The sequence below is a fragment of the Protomyctophum bolini genome (assembly GCF_963924005.1).
Source record: "Protomyctophum bolini genome assembly, chromosome: 4".
In the NCBI taxonomy this organism is placed as follows: Eukaryota; Metazoa; Chordata; class Actinopteri; order Myctophiformes; family Myctophidae; genus Protomyctophum; species Protomyctophum bolini.
Window position 1 is genome coordinate 38,114,081 of NC_137865.1, and position 19,171 is coordinate 38,133,251.

Below are 19,171 nucleotides of genomic sequence, written 5' to 3' on the forward strand. Positions count from 1 at the left end.
GGCAGGTATCAATACACTTTTAGACCGACATGTTTGTGCCAGGCTGCCAGCGTGGTTGATTACATTTATTTCTTGATCGCCTCTTGTCTTGATTGTTGTCCATGATGTCATGGCTTGATAAGCCCAAAGCTTATTGATAGCAGGTTCAATAAGCTTGTTATCGGATTTGTTCAAGTATCTCCATCCCTATAGTCAGGACCCATTTCCATGGGTCCCTTTGTTTATTATTATTATTATTAGGCCTATTTCAAAGCATAAAAAAAAGCTAAGCAAATGTTCCATAAAATTCAATGTTTCTTTTCAGTAATTTCATGAAGCAATCAAAGATTCCATAAATTCAAAAACAAATGTTTATAGTTACAACGCAAGCTTACAATTCAGCGCGAAGCGGCGCGTTGTAGATCTACTATTTTCACCTTTTTTTTTCACATCAAATTTATCTCTTTTGGGTCACGGGCTAAAACTTGTCTCTGAAGCCAAATTTTATATACAGTATAAAGGAAAGTCTCTCAGCCCAGTTCTCTCTAATATAATAATATAATATAATAATAATATAATATACGGCAACCTTCCCAGTGTTTCTTCACTAGTCCGATCCAGAAGAACACAGTTTGCCGGCCACTGCTACAGAGCTGACAATGAGGTTATATCTTCCCTTCTTCTCTGGAGTCGATGCCTCAAAGCAGACCAGAGGTATAGAAAACTGTCGTTCCCTGATGTCATCGCTAGGGACACAGGCATCAGTAAGCAGGAACTGGGGATGGCAATGAAGGACCGGGAAGTCTGGCGTGTTATTGTGAAATCCACGATCTCGACCGCGGTCGAAATATGATGAGTTCTCTCTCTTTCTCTCTCTGTCATTGTGTATGGTCTCTCTCTCTCTGTTCCTCCATTGCATCCCACATCATGTTTGCTATCTGTGCAGTGAGCCATACGTTTATGTGACATATCGAATACGGGTTTGAAGGCTAACCTTTAAGCATGCCTCCAACTATAATTACAATAAAGCTCCTGGTTATGTACTGTATACACGCCGCACTCTGGCATGTTGTTGCACACACACACACACACACACACACACACACACACACACACACACACACACACACACACACACACACACACACACACACACACACACACACACACAGTGATTGACATAATGATTACAGCATATACAGTATTACCAGACTGATCTGACTGCTAGAGCCGCAGGGCTGAATCTGTCTATAGGCAGAAGTTACAAAACATGGAGGCGTGAAGGGCGTGTATATCGCTCTGTGCACTGCATGCTCACACACACACGCGTGCGTGTGTGTGTGTGTGTGCGTGATGGTGGGTATATGCGTAATAAGCAGAGATAAATATATGAATACATCATCATGTAATGTGTACCAACAAGCATGTTTGAAGGAGAAATAGGTGAGAAGGTGAGAAATATGGGAGGTGCATCATGAATGCTGTTGCTGGCTGTGAGTCCAGTGTGTGTGTGTGTGTGTGTGTGTGTGTGTTGGGCCGTTTTGGCATCCATAGATGGTTATGACCATATGATGACCACGGATATGGTAATGGTGTAAAAGTGCATGTGAAAAACGTATTTTTCATTTCACTACGCCTTTAAACTCATTCATATCCATGATCTTTAAAGCAGGAAAGCTTGGCTGTTGGTTGGTGTTGCTGTTGGTGAAGATTGGTGTTGCTGTTGGCTAAAACTTTTATCCAAAACTCTTCACGATTTCACGCCAAGTGTCAAGAAAGCGTCTCGGCCAAAACACGGTCTATAAACAAGAGGACATGTCCAATACTCTGTTACCATCCATATGTCACGCTGTGCTGCCTTCAGGCTAATTCACACTACGGCGCACAACCACAGTGTTTTAAAAGAATCCTTATTTTGTTGTTATATCTCGAACAAGGTAAGGGGCCGTTCCAGCCCGTGTTGACGTTGATGTGTTGACTGAAAACCGAGAAGGACAAAAGTGTCTCAGCTGTATATCATTACTGTTAACATCTGCATAAATCTAAATAAAGCACTAATTCAATCTCTCAGCAAAGCAACAGGGCCAGGGAGGCTTCAGCTCTGACCCGTCTCTCTCTCTCTCCCCCTGGAGCTTATAGTGTCTCATGCGGTCGGATCTGCATAAATGAATTATGATCATGAATATCTGGCAAATATGCAAATGGCCCAATTATGATTGATCAACAGCTGATTGATCGGTGTTGTGTCGAGAGCACTGCGACGTCCCGTCGTCACACATGTCACATCCTGTCCCTCGGGCGAGGACACCTGCGCATTCCCATGACGGCGGTTTGTCACCGCAGATGTCGCTGATTGACAGGTGTGTAGGTGGACAGAGGTCACCGTTTGATCTCAAGAGGTAGTGCGGAAGGTGTGTGTGTGTGTGTGTGTGTGTGTGTGTGTGTGTGTGTGTGTGTGTGTGTGTGTGTGCGTGCGCGTGCGTGTGCGTGTGCGTGCGCTCGCCCACATATGTCCATCGGCTGAATACGGAACTTTAAAATGATAAATTATAGTATGCGAACAATTGCACAATACGCTGTAACACGAGAGAGTACAAGTGGTCTGGAGCACATGTGCACGTGCGTGTAACCGCTTACAGCAGATTTCTGCTGAAAATTATTCAGATGAATTTTGTGCGTATATTATTATTATTTAAATGTGTGTGTGCATATTCCACTTGCATGTCATACAGAAGGACATATTACTTCACATAAACATTCTCACACACGTGCACGCCATGCGTGCACACACACACACACACACACATACACACACCTATATGTAAATGTTGTAAGCTCCTAACACGTTGATTTCACAAAAGTTTAACATTTTGTTCTGAGATATACATACTGTACAGTGAGTCACATACTGTACAAGCACACACTGGCACCTATATGTATATGTCCTCTCTCTCTCTCTCTCTCTCTCTCTCTCTCTCTCTCTCTCTCTCTCTCCTCAGAACACAGACTGTAGCCTAGTGTCTATAGTGTAGTGACAGTGTAGCGAGGGCCACAGAGGTGAGGGCGAGTTGATTGAGTTTGCTCAGCAACAGCCCATGGGGAGTGCAGACAATATTACAGGACACGCACGCACGCGCGCACACACACACACACACACACACACACACACACACACACACACACCCACCCACACTGGAGAGCGGCCAGCTCCTGCACATTCAATTTAATCAAGGCTTATGTCTATGGAAGTAAGCATATGTGACCCCCTGTTCTTCTCTACCTCTCTCTCTCCCCTCTATCTGTATGTCTACCTATAGGGTCTGTCTGTCTGTCTGTCTGTCTGTCTGTCGGTCTGTCCTCTCCAGTGGTGGAAAAAGTACAAAAATATTTTACTTAAGTAGAAGTACTGATTCTCTACTTGAAAATTACTTAAGTAAAAGTACAAAGTACCCATTAAGAAAGTTACTTAAGTAAAAGTATAAAAGTACCTCAAATTAAATGTACTTAAGTACAAAAAGTACCCAGTGTAAAAATGTACTTAAGTATAAAAGTAAAAATTACAAAGTACAAGTAAAAAGTACAAGTAAAAAGTACAACATGCTTTTCAAAATGCCTACAAAGAAATGAAGTCCAAAAGTGGCTTTATTTCAACACTCGTCTCGAAACTGGCCATTCATTATCAATGGCATTTATATGTTTGTGTTGGGATAAACACTAGAAACTAAACTGGCCACTCATTATCATTACAAACAACTCAGGGTGCAAGCAAGCTCACACAAAAATATATTTCAGATTGGGGTCCACAGTAATTTAGGGGAGAATGGGGAGAGCCATTGCAATTTGCAAAACAGACATTATAATTGCGTGAATTCACGCATTATAATTAGCCCTTCACTAATTAAGCCCCACCCACTCCACTTTGCAGGGCAAACTGTCTCCCATTGAGATGCATGTAAATGTGTATTACATTATTGGGGGATAAAGTTGAAACCGATATCAACTTTAACGACCATCCCGTTCGACAGACATGCAATGCACGGTAAAGACTAGGCCTACAGTGATTATTATTGCAATCACCTGGATGGGTGAGTCGTGTAACATTCCTGATGTTAAGATGTGTATGTGAGTCCCATACACATGCGCTGCATCTGCTGGTTATTGCAGTTCTGTTTTCGTCACATAATGTGACGAAAACAGAACTGCAATAACCAGCAGATGCAGCGCACGTCAGACACACACACACACACACGCACACGCACGCACACACACACACACACACACACACACACACACACACACAGCGCGGCTCGCTGTTATTTATTCACCGCACCAGAGAGAGACAGAGAGAGAGAGAGAGACGGGCGCTTCTTGTCCAGCTTTTTCAACGCACCGCACCACCATGCTTCTGTGTGAATGTGAACGAATGAGTGAGGCGATGACTTTATAAACTTTATGTGGAAAATGCGGAGATTGCGCATATTTCGCGTGGAAATGTGTAGCGAGTAACGAAAGGTGTCCAATTTTAATGTAGCGGATTAAAAGTACGATTTTTTACTTGTAAATGTAACGAAGTAAAAGTAAAAATACAGAAAAATAAAAATAGTAAATAAAAGTACAAATTCTCAAAATGTGTACTTAAGTACAGTAACGAAGTAATTGTACTTCGTTATTTTCCACCACTGGTCCTCTCTTTATTTATTTATCCATTGTGATGGAGATGGTGACCCGTGTGACTCTGCATAAGAGAGGAAAACATACCATGACGCACAAGTGCAGACCAATTTGACGTGTGTGTGCGTGCGCTTGTGCATGTGTATGCTAATAGAAGCTCTCCAGGGGAATAGTAATTGCAGCTTTCAGGTCATTTTGTCAGAAAGGCCCCAATTAACAGAATCAGATCGCTTGGCTCTCGTCGTCTCTCGTCTCCACGGCGCCTCACCTTTCTTCCTTCTCTACTTTCCTTTCCTAGTCGCTCCCATTGATCCATATAGCGTCACCCTCCCTCCCTCCCTCCCTCCCCCCCTCCCTCACTCCCTCCCCCCTCCCTCCCTCCTCCTTCCTTCACTTCTGCCTCTTATGCAGTGGTGGAAAAGTACATTTACTAAGTATTGTACTTGATTTTGAGGTATTTGTACTTTACTTGTGTATTTCCAATTTCCAATACTTTTATTTACACTTGCGTGATACATCTCTATACTTTTACTCTACTACATGTATGTGAAAACTTTAGTTACTAGATACTTTGTAGATGTTGATTATTATTACAAAACATGCATTAACCACATCAGCCCTACATACATTTTTGGCCATTTGAAAATAGCTGTAAGGTCATATCTATAAGGGCACAAAGAGTATACTTTTGGTACTTTAAGTAGGCCTACCAAAAGATACCAATATATTTTTATTTCTACATTATTGAGTATTGATACTTTTTGAGTATTTTTTTCCTCCTCCTTCACTCCATGTGTTCCACTAATCTTTATGTAATTGCTGTCTGATCACCCCTCTGTTCCTCCTCCTATAGCTCCCCTATAGCATTCCTTATGCGGGCCCTATATCTTGCCACCCCTTACCCCTTATCCCTAATCTTATTTGCATTTTTTCAAAATAGTAAAACAAATGGCGTAAGACATAGCCCTCTGTCTCCTCTCCTCTCCTCTCCTCTCCTCTCCTCTCCTCTCCTCTCCTCTCCTCTCCTCTCCTCTCCTCTCCTCTCCTCTCCTCTCCTCTCCTCTCCTCTCCCCTCCCTCCCCATTCCTTTTGTCTCCTCTCCTCCTCCTCTTGGATGTTTATATTCCCTCCATCAGGGATCAGTTTTAATGACAACAGGGTTTGAACGCATAGAGAGACGACTGCTTTGAAGAGGATTGGAGACGTAGGAAGATCTGAGGGCTTGTGTGTGTATCTACATTGTGTGTGTGTGTGTGTGTGTGTGTGTGTGTGTGTGTGTGTGTGTGTGTGTGTGTGTGTGTGTGTGTGTGTGTGTGTGTGTGCGTGCGTGCGCATGTTCCTGTATTTTTTGGTTTAAAGCCCATTGTCGTGCACAGTGTGCCCTCCGCCACTCATCTCATACAGTATGTCCTCTCTCTTTAATTAATCTGCATGGTCTCTCTCTCTCTCTCTCCTGCTGTTGAGACTAGACAGACATGCAGAGTTTAGACTCCATCTCTTCCTCTTTCTTACTGTACAGGGTTTCTCACCATACCTTGACTTATTCTGGCACAGGACACACACACACACACACACACACACACACACAACCTCCATCCTCCATCTCTAAAGGTGAATGTTAGCGGTCACCGTCTGCAGATTCACCAAGGACAAAATTGAATCATCTAGGAGGTTGGGGGTGCCAAACTCTTTTCTGATTTAATTGTGTGTGTGTGTGTGTGTGTGTGTGTGTGTGTGTGTGTGTGTGTGTGTGTGTGTGTGTGTGTGTGTGTGTGTGTGTGTGTGTGTGTGTGTGTGTGTGTGTGTGTGTGTGTGTGTGTGCGCGTACACTGCACAGCCTGATATTGTATTATGGAGCTATATGGGAGGTTATTCAATGAATGAATGAATGAATGGCTTAAACTTGTACAACTCATTAACTATCATAATTTATTTGTTGTTGCAAGTGGCAGGTGCCTTTCTGTAAGCTCTCCTTCAACTTGGTGGTTCCCAAACTGGGGTCCGGGGCCCCCCAGGGGTCCATGAGGGAGTTCCAGGGGGTCCCCAGCTAAATTGTAGCCTTATGGGTCTGTAACTCTGAGATGGAACCAAATGGGTCCATTTGTCTCAGAGTTAAATTAACATTGATTTTACAATATAAATTGGGGATCCCAGAGATAGAAATGCCATTAAAGGGGGGTCCATAGACTAATGCATGTCAAACTGGGGGTCCTTGAAATTAAACGGGTTGAGAATCATTGCTAGAACTGTGAAAATCTTCTCTTATGGGGAGATATGGCATATCTTTTCAAATGGGGGGTCCGCAGGCTAATAAATGTCAATTTGGGGGTCCTTGACATGAAGATATATGGGTATATGGTACCCTCACAAAAACATGCAGGCTAATCTTGGTCTCACGCCTGATGGAGGGGAAAGGAACTGCATGGTCGGAATAAGCTATAACGTGTTCCGCATGCTACTTCCGGCTGGGGAAAATCCCCTGTCAGTTGAAAAGAAGCAGCTTGGACTCATCATGCATAGAAGGAAGCATGAGGTCAGTCCGCTGCCCCTCAGGTTGGCAGAGGAAGTGTAGCGCCCAGGATTACATTAAATAATTGACACTGGGTGAAAAAAAAAATACCTAAAATATTAGTTTTTCCACATAAACATGCGGTTCACATCAGTTCCCAACAACAATATAATAATAATAATAATAATAATAAAACTTTATTTGTATAGCACCTTTCATGACATGAAATGCAGCTCAAAGTGCTTTACAGAGAAATGGAGGATAAAAGAAAAGCATGGCAACAACATTAAAAACAAGCAGTAATGCAGTGAGGACATGAATAACAAAAAATTAAAAAATAAAAGATCAATTAAAAGCAATGTTGTAGAAGTGGGTCTTGAGCTGAGCTTTAAAAATGTCTACAGAGGCTGCCTGACGAAGGTACAGTGGGAGCTTGTTCCATACCGACGGCCCGTAGAAGCAAAAAGCTGCTTCCCCGTGTTTTTTAGTTGCCATTTTTTTTGGCAAAGCGAGCAGGCCGGCAGTGGAAGACCTTAGGGGGCGGTTTGGGACATATTTAGGCAGGCAGTCATGTAGGTAGGAAGGTGCGAGACCATTGAGAGCTTTATAGACAAGTAAAAGAATTTTAAAATCAATCCTAAAAACAACCGGAAGCCAGTGCAGTGATGCCAAAACTGGAGTAATATGTTCTCTCATCTTAGTTCTAGTTAAAACTCTGGTTGCTGCATTTTGGACAAGTTGTAGTCTGTCAGTTGTTTTCTTAGGCAGTCCTGAAAAGAGTGCATTGCAGTAGTCAAGCCGAGAAAAAACAAAGGCGTGGATTAGCGTTTTTGCATCGTCCAAGGACAAATAGGCTCTGATTCGTGCAATATTTCTAAGGTGAAAAAAGGCAATCTTGGTAACATGATTAATGTGTGAATTGAAATTCAATTCAGAATCAATAATAACCCCCAGGTTCTTTACTTTACTGTTACTTTCTACAGTCAGGTTACCAAGTCTGCTTATTATTGATTCTTTCTGCTCACTAGAACCGATTATGAGAACTTCTGTCTTATCCTCGTTTAGCTTGAGAAAGTTCTCACTCATCCAACATTTGATGCTAGACAGACAGGTCAACAGCGGGTCTAAAGCACAGGGATCATCTGGAGCCACAGAAAGATAAAGTTGGGTATCATCAGCATAGAAATGAAAATTGACTCCGTGGTTGGTAATGAGTTCGCCCAATGGCAGTATGTACAAGGAGAAAAGCAGAGGGCCAAGAATCGAGCCCTGTGGAATACCAGAGCTGATGTCGTGTTTGTCTGAGTCAAACTCGGCTAGATTGACAAAGTAACTTCTGTTTGATAGGTAGGAGGAAAACCAGGACAGGGCCGTACCATACAGGCCTATCCAGTGTTCCAGACGCTGTATTAAAATTGAATGATCAATCGTGTCAAATGCAGCCGTTAGATCTAGGAGTAGGAGAACAGATAGTTTCTTGTCAGCAGACACCCTAAGATCATTAATTACTTTTACAAGTGCTGTTTCTGTGCTGTGACCTTTCCTAAAGCCAGATTGGAATTTGTTGTGCACATTATTGTTCTGTAGAAACACATCCAATTGATGAAAGATGCATTTTTCTAAAACCTTGCCCAGAAAGGGTAGATTTGAAATGGGTCGATAGTTACCCAAAACAGAGGGATCAAGATTGTGTTTCTTGAGTAGGGGCCTAACTACAGCAGTCTTCAGTGAGTCTGGGAAGACACCTGATTGTAGAGAGCTGTTTACAATTTTTAGGATATCTCCAATCACACTGTCCAAGACCTCTTTGAGAAAGGTGGTGGGAATTTTATCCAATGAACAGGAGGATGATGTCATCTGTGATATGGTTTTGCGGAGTTCATCTTCATCAATTGCGCAGAACGTTAATAGGCTCCCCCTGGAGAGATCTACTCTGGGACCATTAGCTGCTGTTTGAGGGTTTGCGCTAGCAGCAGCACCATTCATAATATCAGCTCTAATGTTAAAGATTTTGTTATCAAAAAAGCATGCAAACTCATTACACTTAGCTTTAGAGGCCGGGAATGACTGCTTGTAGGACTGGGGGGGGTTTAAAAGTCGTTCAATGGTAGAGAATAGGACTCTGGCATTTTTCTTGTTCTCATTAATAATGCCAGAGAAATATGCCTGCCTTGCTAGACGCAAGGCTTTGTTATAGGCGACTGTTGACTTTTTAAGAATCTCTAGGTGGATGGTGAGTTTGTTTTTTCTCCACGCTCGCTCAGCTCTACGACATTCTTGCTTCAGTGAGCGTGTATGCTCATTTATCCAGGGTGTTATTCTGGTGTTATGTTTCTTTTTTGTTTTCAAAGGAGCCACTATATCAAGAGCTGACTCTAGTTTAAGATTAAAAATTTGAACCATATCATTTACTGGGGGGGTATCGGGCAGGGCCCATATCGTACGGCATACTATATCGAATCTTGTGGACCAGACCCATTGCAAGATGCTGTACTCTGTCGTCGACCCTAAGCCATCCCAGCCTGTCAAAGTGGGCAGGGGTGAGGTGGGTTCGGGGGGTGAGGCCAAGTAGGAGCCTGACCAGTTTGTTTTGGGAGGTCTGGAGCCTTGTTTTAAGGGCCTTTGAGGTGCTGTGGTACCAGGAGGTGGATGCATAGTCAAAGAAACCTTGTACGAGGGCTCCTGTTAAGGTCATCAAGGTGTTTTTGTCGACCAGTGAGGAGATCCTGTAGAGGAATCTTGTTCTTTGATTGACTTTTTTGATTACGTTGGTGGCCATCTTATCACCGGAAAGATTGGCCTCCAGGATGGAACCTAGGTAGGTAATTTTATCCTTCCGTGTGATAATATCGTCACCCACTCTAACCAAGAAGCCATCTGCCTTTTTGAGATTACTATTTGATCCGAAGAGAATGGATTCCGTTTTTCCCAGGTGTAAGGATAGTTTGTTATCAGCGAGCCAGGTGCAGATTCTACCGAGTTCAGAGCTGAGGGTCTTTTCAACCTGCAGTTTGTTCCTGTCCGAGACCAGCAGTGCTGAGTCGTCTGCGAACAGGAACAAGTTGCAGTCACAAGCTGAAGTCATGTCGTTTACATATATTTGGAACAGTAAAGGCCCTAGTATGCTTCCTTGTGGGACGCCACAGCTCACTGGGAGGGGGGGGGACAGTGTTCCGTTCACTTCCACCATCTGTTCTCTCCCCTCCAGGTAGGATTGCATCCAGCTCACTGATGTGCTATCAAAACCAATAGCTTTAAGCTTATTAACCAGTATGGAGTGGTTCACGGTGTCAAAAGCCTTTTGGAGGTCCAGCATGACCATGCCGCAGTATTTTCCAGCATCCACCTCGTGTTTGATGTGGTCGCTCAAATAGAGAAGGCATGTGTCAGTGGAGTGGGATGTTCTGAAACCAGATTGGAACTCGTACAACAATTTATTAGTGGCAAGATACTTTTCAACCTGTTCATAGACTATTTTTTCCATCACTTTCGAGATGGAGCTTAGAATAGAAATAGGGCGGTAGTTGCCGGGTTCTAATTTACTCCCTTTTTTGTACAGGGGGGTTACTTTGGCCAGTTTAAAATCTCTGGGGACCTGTCCTTGTTTGATGGAGAGGTTTACTATGTGGGTGATGACTGGAGCTATGGAAATGGCTGAGTCTCTGAGAAATTTGGAGGGAATATTGTCATGGCCAGTGGCCTTGTGGGGTTGGAGGGCACTCAGTTTCTTAAGTACCTCCTCAGTTGTTACCATTGTCATTTTAAAATCATCTTTACAAACACCAAGGTTTTTGTAGAAGCCTTTGATGTAGTTGATGTAATTCTATGTAAATCCACCAGGTGGCACTGTCACTTTAAGAGTGCCATGTTCTGGGGGTCAAGGGTTACACTGAAAAACGTCTTGAATAATAAGCAAAACCTGGGTTTGTGGGGAATCTTTGAGAAGATCTTGATGGTAAAAATGCAATACTTTCATTGTATATTTTCAGATACACATGTAAACACATATTGATACAGTATAGACAGTATTTCCAGATGATTAATTAATAAGAATACATGTTGTTGATGGTTGCAGATTGTAAACAAGAGGTGAAAGCTGAACTAGTAATTATATCAACTTGGTTGAGTTTCTGTGTCTTTGTAGGCCTACTGTATAAGTAATGCTTCTTTGTATTTGTATTTCTAATTCTACATTAAGTAAATTGTAAGAACCCCAATATATGTCTGTGTCCTGTGCCCTATTTGCCAGGCTACATACAGGATGTTCTCCTTATCTAGACTTCTGACTAAAGCATCTCATGATAAGATGCCGGCCCGTCCATGTTGTCCTCAGAGAGTACATGGATAATTTATTACAGCAGTCTACACCCTGCCTCAAGCTATGACACCACGCACATGTTGTCTGAGCTGCATGCTATTATCAATAGGTCAGAGTTTATACAATACAAGCCTAACAATATGTCAGTGGTGCTCAACCTTTTTCATGTCCCCCAGACATATCTGTATTTGGCTGCCGGTCCCGCATCTGAAAATATCTTGGTCCAGGGACCCTGTGCCAGAGAAAGGATTTGAGTTAAAAACGTTGGCTATATACATATTTAAAGATGTGCCACATTTTCAGGATCTTTAAAAAATACAAATGTTCTTGTATATGTGACCTTAATACAAATAAGCAATCATCAAACAAGGAAAGTAAATATGGCATATTTCTTTTGACAATGATCCGCCCCAAGGACCTTGTTTCAGGCTTTCTCCTGTGAGGTTATATCTATTCTATTGTTGCTGCGTTGAATGAAGAGCATTTCCGAGTGACAGAGTTAGACAGAAAGCAGACACATCATGACAAAAGAGAGACAGAGACAAATGCAAACAGGAAGCTTTTCAAAAGATACACGTAGCTCATCATTTCTAACTGACACAACATGCACCAGACATGACATGTTCAAAGCACCAATTAAAGGCCCTCCTATGATCTGCTCACTATAGTTAATAGAAGACAGAGGAAAAAGAGACACGGTTTTTAGCTTATTATGCAACAATCAACAATGGCCTGAGATTAAATGCTTGAATGCCATCAATGCAAAACAAGTGTTAATTCATAGCATTTTGCATTGTTCGCCTTGTCTATTTTGTTGGCGCTGTATATATACTGTTTATGGAAAACAACCCAGAAAACCTGGACGAATTAGTGACGTCTCAATTGGGGCCAGATCAAGTCAAACCAAGACTAGTCACATCTGGCCCAGAATATAACCTTATTTCAACCAACATACATTTTACCCACTAAGACGGACGTCCCTGGATGAATCAGAGAGAGTCTGATGGAGGCCAGATCAACTTAAGTCATATCATAACTAGTCAGATCTGGCCCAGAATAAGCTATATTATTTAAACTGGTGAAGACGTCCTGGAAATTACGTAAAGATCATCCCCATATGGGCTGTGATCTGGCCTAGTCCTGAACGTCACTGGAGGACGTCATCATAACGTTATCATGACGACATTTGGCTTGCTGGGAAAGATGAGTTCATTGAAACAGCCTCGAACCAGTTGTTACAGTTACTTTGTCCATATAAGGAGATTTTGGTGTGCTTGTCCCTTTTATGCACATGATCATATATTGGCAGCACAGTTGGATCTCTGGCTCTGGACAACCGGATCTTCGGGCTGGTGTGGACAAATAAATGCCTAGGCGACTGACTTGGCTCCCTCGGGTCCTTGCATGGTGATACAGTTTTGTTTGAAATCATCGGTCGAACAGTTAACATACGCAAGATTAACTCACTCTTATAGTTTATTATCTTTCATCTCTTTTCGACTTCTTTACTTATTGTTCTCTCTGTTTCTTCTTTGTTGATCCTGTTCATACATAATTTTTATTTTGTCTTCATACAGATACTTGTAAGTACTTATGCCCTTAATTCCATCATTATTTTTTGCCCTTTTCTTCCTTCTGCTTCTATACTTCGCTCCATCCCTCCATCAACTCCATCGATCGTTCTGCCCTCTTCACCTTGTCTATCTCATTCATAATTGAACAGCATTAACTGCCGCGGTGGCTGAGCTCTTTTAATTAGCTGACCAGACTATGTAGCCTGTCTCCAACACACACACACACACACACACACACACACACACACACACACACATTTTCTTTCTCTCTCTCATTCTCGGCCGATAATATTGGCGTGGATCTGAGCCCATACCGTTCCCCTGTCTGTTGTTTTTCTCCATGCTCTCTGTGTTCTGAACAGAGGACTGTGGTGAACTCGGGTTCAGTTCATTCTTTGTCCCTGCACGGTTCGTGTTTTCAGTGCAGTGTTTGATGCAGCCAGACTGATGCCACTGTGGCCAAGGTATGAACTGAACTGCAGGTGTTGAATACACGTGAATATAGTTTGCGTCCGAGCATAGGCATGGTAACGCCCCGCCTGCCTCTGATTGGCCAACTAACACCTTGACTGTCCTCCGAGGTGGATATAGCTATGCTGGATAGTCTGATGCAAGGTTACTCCGTGGTGGGAAATAATAATAATAGTATGGACGTACGGTATGATACAAGAGAACAGCCTGTAACTTGTAAGGTTTCTTTTTATAGAAGAGGCAAACTAATATTGTTTATGCCGTTTGCTTTGATGGAATAATTGATTGAACATGCACGTCGTCGCGGTAATATGATTTGATTTGGTTGTGTTCTAAATAAAGTGTTTGTGTTGATTATTGTGGTCTCTTTTCCCTTCACCTTTATCCTTTTTAGTATAATATAGTATTAGTTTACTATAATTAGATTAATACATGTTAATCAACACTAACACTTTATTTACAAGTACACACCCAAATCAAATCAAAGTACACGTGTGGTCAATCAATTATTCGATCAAAGCAAACGGCATAAACAAAATTAGTTTGCCTCTTAAAATAAAACTTACGAGTTATTTACAAGGCTGCATTCTGTCTTGCGCCATTATTATTATTTCCCACCACGGAGTAACCTCGCATCTCGGAGGATAGTCAAGACGGGCAGTGTCGGTGCACTTCCTATGTATTCAACTGCCCATACGTCCTTTTGTTTCTTCACCTGTTCCTCTCTCTGCTCTTTCATGTTGCCTTGCTTCAGCATAAGTTGTGAAGGTATCTCTTTTTCTACTATAATTCCTCCGATTTTGAATTGGAGTCTTCTTTGCCACTTTGGGCCTTGTTAATACATGTAAAAAACCAATATTTTTGTTAAGTATAGCCTATTCTGGCTCATTGACCCGAAACGGTATACTGCTTCTAAAATGTATTATTCTAAAATAATGAGACCTGTCATTGTGTTTGTGCAAATGCTGCGTCTTTGACTGTGATTATCATTTCACCATGATCTAAATGAAATGTTTCAATTCCATTTCGATAGGGTTATAGAGTAGCATTTATAGACTTTTATAGACAGCTAATGAACTGTCTGTCTGTCTGTCTAGTGCACTATTAGTGGCTTTAGTCTTTATTTCTTTCTCATCTCTCTTACTGTGATTTTATAGCGCACATTGTGAAATATTTTGCTGTAAAACTGCATTAGTGCACTACTGGCTATACTAGTGGCTGCATTCATTCAGCAACTATAGTTTGTTTATCTGTCTGCCTGCCTCTGTCTTTTGGGGGGGCTGGGTACCCCAAAATTACAGCGAAATTAAAACAAAATACCCAATTATCTTCCGAAACGCACCGCGCAGCCCATGGGGGCCCTGACATGTTGTCTAGCCCGGGGGCCCTATAGGGAGGGTAAATCCGGCCCTGGTGATAGTACAAAACAATGTAGGTGAATCAGCTCAGTCAACCTATAGTTAACAAGACATGACAGTACTGTACAAAGGCATCATCGCCTATTAGAAAACTGGTCCCATTGGGTCCACATCTCCTGTGATGACAGACCACACGAGCAAACAGGAGTTCAATGCTGCCATGGCAATCACCAGGGTCAGGGGAGAGACAGCACCATGCACCCAAATGATTCGGGCGCACAAGCTCGCCTCGCCATCCACCTCTTGGATTTCCGTCTTGAAACGTTGGTAGTCAAGTATTCTCCATGGCTTTGTGATGTAACGCCATGCAGTCTTATTCAGGGAGGAATGTGTGCCCGCTCCGAAAATGCTGCCGTGTCTGTGTGGCCCGCCTGCTTGCATGCATGGGGGACAGACTTGTGTCTGTGTGGCCCGCCTGCTTGCATGCATGGGGGACAGACTTTGTGCTTTGAGTCTAAATCTAGAACCTTGAACAGGTCGGCACGGCTCTGTCGTGATGGCTGAGGGAAGGGATTTTGCATCATCAGATGCACGCCTTGGATTTCATCTGCCTGCAATATTTCTGGTTTCTCTGCCATGTCTTTGTTTGACAAGTTTGGGATGCTATAGGGTGAATGAGTCTCAACTAAGAGCCCCTCTCCCGTTACCACTTCACTGTGGGCATACTGCCTCCTCCACCAATGCCATCAGCCGCTTAATTGTAGAGGTAGAGGTAAATATCCGAAATGCCAATAAAAGCTGAGTGTCTGGAGACTTGAAATACAAAGTGAAATACAAAATTATGAACCCTGTGACCGAATTTTTAACAGGTCAATAGTTTTTTTCTGAATACCCTTCAGGAACATGTGACTGGTCTCAGTAGACTAGAGGAAAGTTATAGTTACATTTATATATTTTAAATTCCACTTTATTCATAGAGCACATTTAAAACTACAGTGTTGAACCAAAGTGCTGTACAAGCGTCAAGCAGTAACTAACTAAATAAATTCCTCACAAGGTTTTCTGTATATATTCCACATACAGTATGCCATTCTCTTTGCCTCATCACCGCGGCAGGCACGGCTGCAATGTTCCACGGGCAAGATTGACAGCCCGGGCCCCCCACCCCAGGCCCCCCACCCCACCCCTCCCTTATTAACCCCCCCCCCCCCCACAACCATCATGGTGGACGTGGGGCCTATACAGACAATCATTGTCTGTCCTGATGAAGGTCTAATCGACCGAAACGTCGACCCAATAAAGAGCAACATTTTGGCGTAAGTGTCTGACAGTGTGCAGGACTTCTTTGTTTTTCAAAGATACCCTTTTTAAGTATGCTCTATTGCCCTATGCACCTGTCACTAGCCTTCTGGGGTGTGCATCGGCCTTTTGCTAAAACACTGCTTATTATTGACAGGAAATGTAGTCTTAGTCGCGGTAACTTAACAGCGTGCGGGACTCAGTTGGAGAGAGAGCCAGAGAGAGAGAGAGTTTACAGTTTACTACCACACATCGGAGCGGCCCCGATGCGACTGCATCTGCTGCTTCTACTATATCTCCGCGCCTGGCTCAGGGGAGGTGAGAGTTCAGAACATCTCACCTCCGATGCATCACTTCTGCTACCTAATGTAGGCATTAAACAGATGTTCTTATCCAGGTGGAGCTCCTCACAAGCAAGATCAGAGTAATTGGCATCAACAAACGATGGTGAACATCAAACCTATACTATCTGCATGACTAAACAAGATGCTTTCTATACGCTAAATACTGTCGCATAGAGGCTACTTAATTGTATTTGTGGACAATAAATATAAAAAATGGTGTGCATATGAACAATAACGTTTGTATCTGCTACATCTGCATTATGTAGGAATTCTTCATGTAGGACTTGTCAGACAAAAAGGTGAGAAAGTCAGCGACCTCACGCAGCTTCCACACCTCTGGTAAGGTGACACCTCTCTGGAAGGAAGCCAGATGAGACTTGCTGTTAATGTAACATTAATGAGCAGAAGAGGAGGAAAAAGAAAATAATGGAAAAAAAAATAATATATATATATATATATATATATATATATATATATATATATCACCCATTCTTGAGATAAGGGACAAAACCTTTTTCAAACTGGATTTTTTTTTTTTTTAAGATACATTCAAATCAAATAGATGTATTTGTAGACACAGGTCTCAACTACCAATCTTGAGAAGGAACAGGTTTTTCGCATAACATTTCTTTCTAAAATGGGACATTTATGCACTTAATACCTGATTCATGTCAACTCCGTCAGACACACTAAAATCCCTTTTAATTGAATTTTATCATTTCAACAATAATATAAAGTCCTCAGTTATCTTATAATGGCTTTCAGTAATCAAGTTAAGTAATACAAATCTTTTAATATTATTTTGTTCCAATATCACACTATTATGAAATATCCAATTTCTCAAAACCGTCATTTCAACCTTTATTTTCAATATTATAACATGAAAACCATGTAAAAAAAAAAAAAAATCATCATTACGTATCATTTCAGTTGGTGTTTCAATACATAAGCACAAAAGATTTGACAGCAAATTTTCTATTTCTTTGGAAATTAACAAAAACATCACGGGACGAACGTCTGACGGAGTTGACGAACATCTGACGGAGTTGACAAGTTTAACTGATTTAGGTTCTAGACCACCTAGGATCTTGATTCTGGTGACTAATCCCACATTTTCAAGGATGAGGAATACAGTGGTACTATTTAGATTTGCCCTGTGAACATGGCAGCCATTTTTCAAAATGGCCGCCAACTTTCTGTTATTTCCCAATAACTCAAGTTCTACACCACCTAGGATCTTGATTCTGGTGACTAATCATACATTTTCAAGGATGTGGGATACATTGGTACTATTTAGATTTGTCCTGTGACCATGGTAGACATTTTTCAAAATGGCCGCCAACTTTCTGTTATTTCCCAATAACTCAAGTTCTACACCACCTAGGATCTTGATTCTGGTGACTAATCATAAATTTTCAAGGGTGAGGAATACAGTTGTACTATTTAGATTTATCCTGTGACCATGGATGGTAGACATTTTCAAAAATGGTGGACCTGCTATTATTTTACCAATTTACTCAGGGAATATTATCAGAATAATATAAAATCTGTGAATACATTTCTTACCAAGAATTTTCTTCACCAATGTTTGTAAAGGTGTCTACTAACATATCCCACATTGGTTTCTATTTGACCACCCTAGGGGCATGTTTGACAGCTGCTGAAAGTTGGGTACCATCAACAACCAATATAAGGCTAAATGTTCTAAATTTCATTATGCTTTAAGTAGCATGTGGCATGTCAAACTAGGGGCTTTTCATGATTCTGGATCCATTCCAAGCATTAGTTTTGCATAAAAAACACTACGTTGGCTAAAAACGGCCATAGCCATCATCACAGATGTGATGAGGTCAGCACATGTCGGCACATTTGGGCAAGTGGCTATGGCCAAACTAGGGGGTCTATGGCCAAACTAGGGGTCAAACTCCTTGGGCTAAATTCGGTGAGGTGAACAGTGAGCAGTGAACAGTGAGGGAAAGACTGAAGACAGAAGATTTGGCTTCAGGACCATCAGGCAGGATGTGCAGACACTGAAGGCATCAGTGTCTTTCTCTGTGTCCCCAGCATGTCAACCAAAGCAATGTTACCAAATCAAAGGAGCCTTCACCTCATGTCACCTGGGGCTGGGTGAGCAATCGTATCCTGTATCTAAACTCACAACTAAATACAGACACTTGGCCAGACTGCCGTTTGAAAGGGTCAAACCCCTCATCCTGATTGGGGAAGACCACCCCACCTAATCACACCAACCGAAGAAGTGAGGTTGGGGCCTCCAGGTGGGCCAGCAGCCATCTGCACAAGACTGGGCTGGACCCTGCAGGAAAGCAATCTCCAGCCAAGACAATGTAAGTTGACTATAACAGAGCCCCAGAACACAGAGCTCAGGAGAAGGATGGAGAAACACTGGCAGGAGGCCACCAAGATACAATGCCCCAGAGACCCAGAGTGTGCCACCACTGGCAGTAAGGAGATCAACTGCTGCAGCAAAGATGTCATGAAAGGCAAGTCTCCACCAAAAAAAACCCTGAACCTAATCGGGGTGTCAAGAGACCAAAGTTTCTCCCCCACAGTTCCCTGCAGTGGCCAGTGAAGTCAAACTGTGCATCTGTACCTGAAAGGGGCAAGTCAAAGGCCAGAAAGCCCACCTC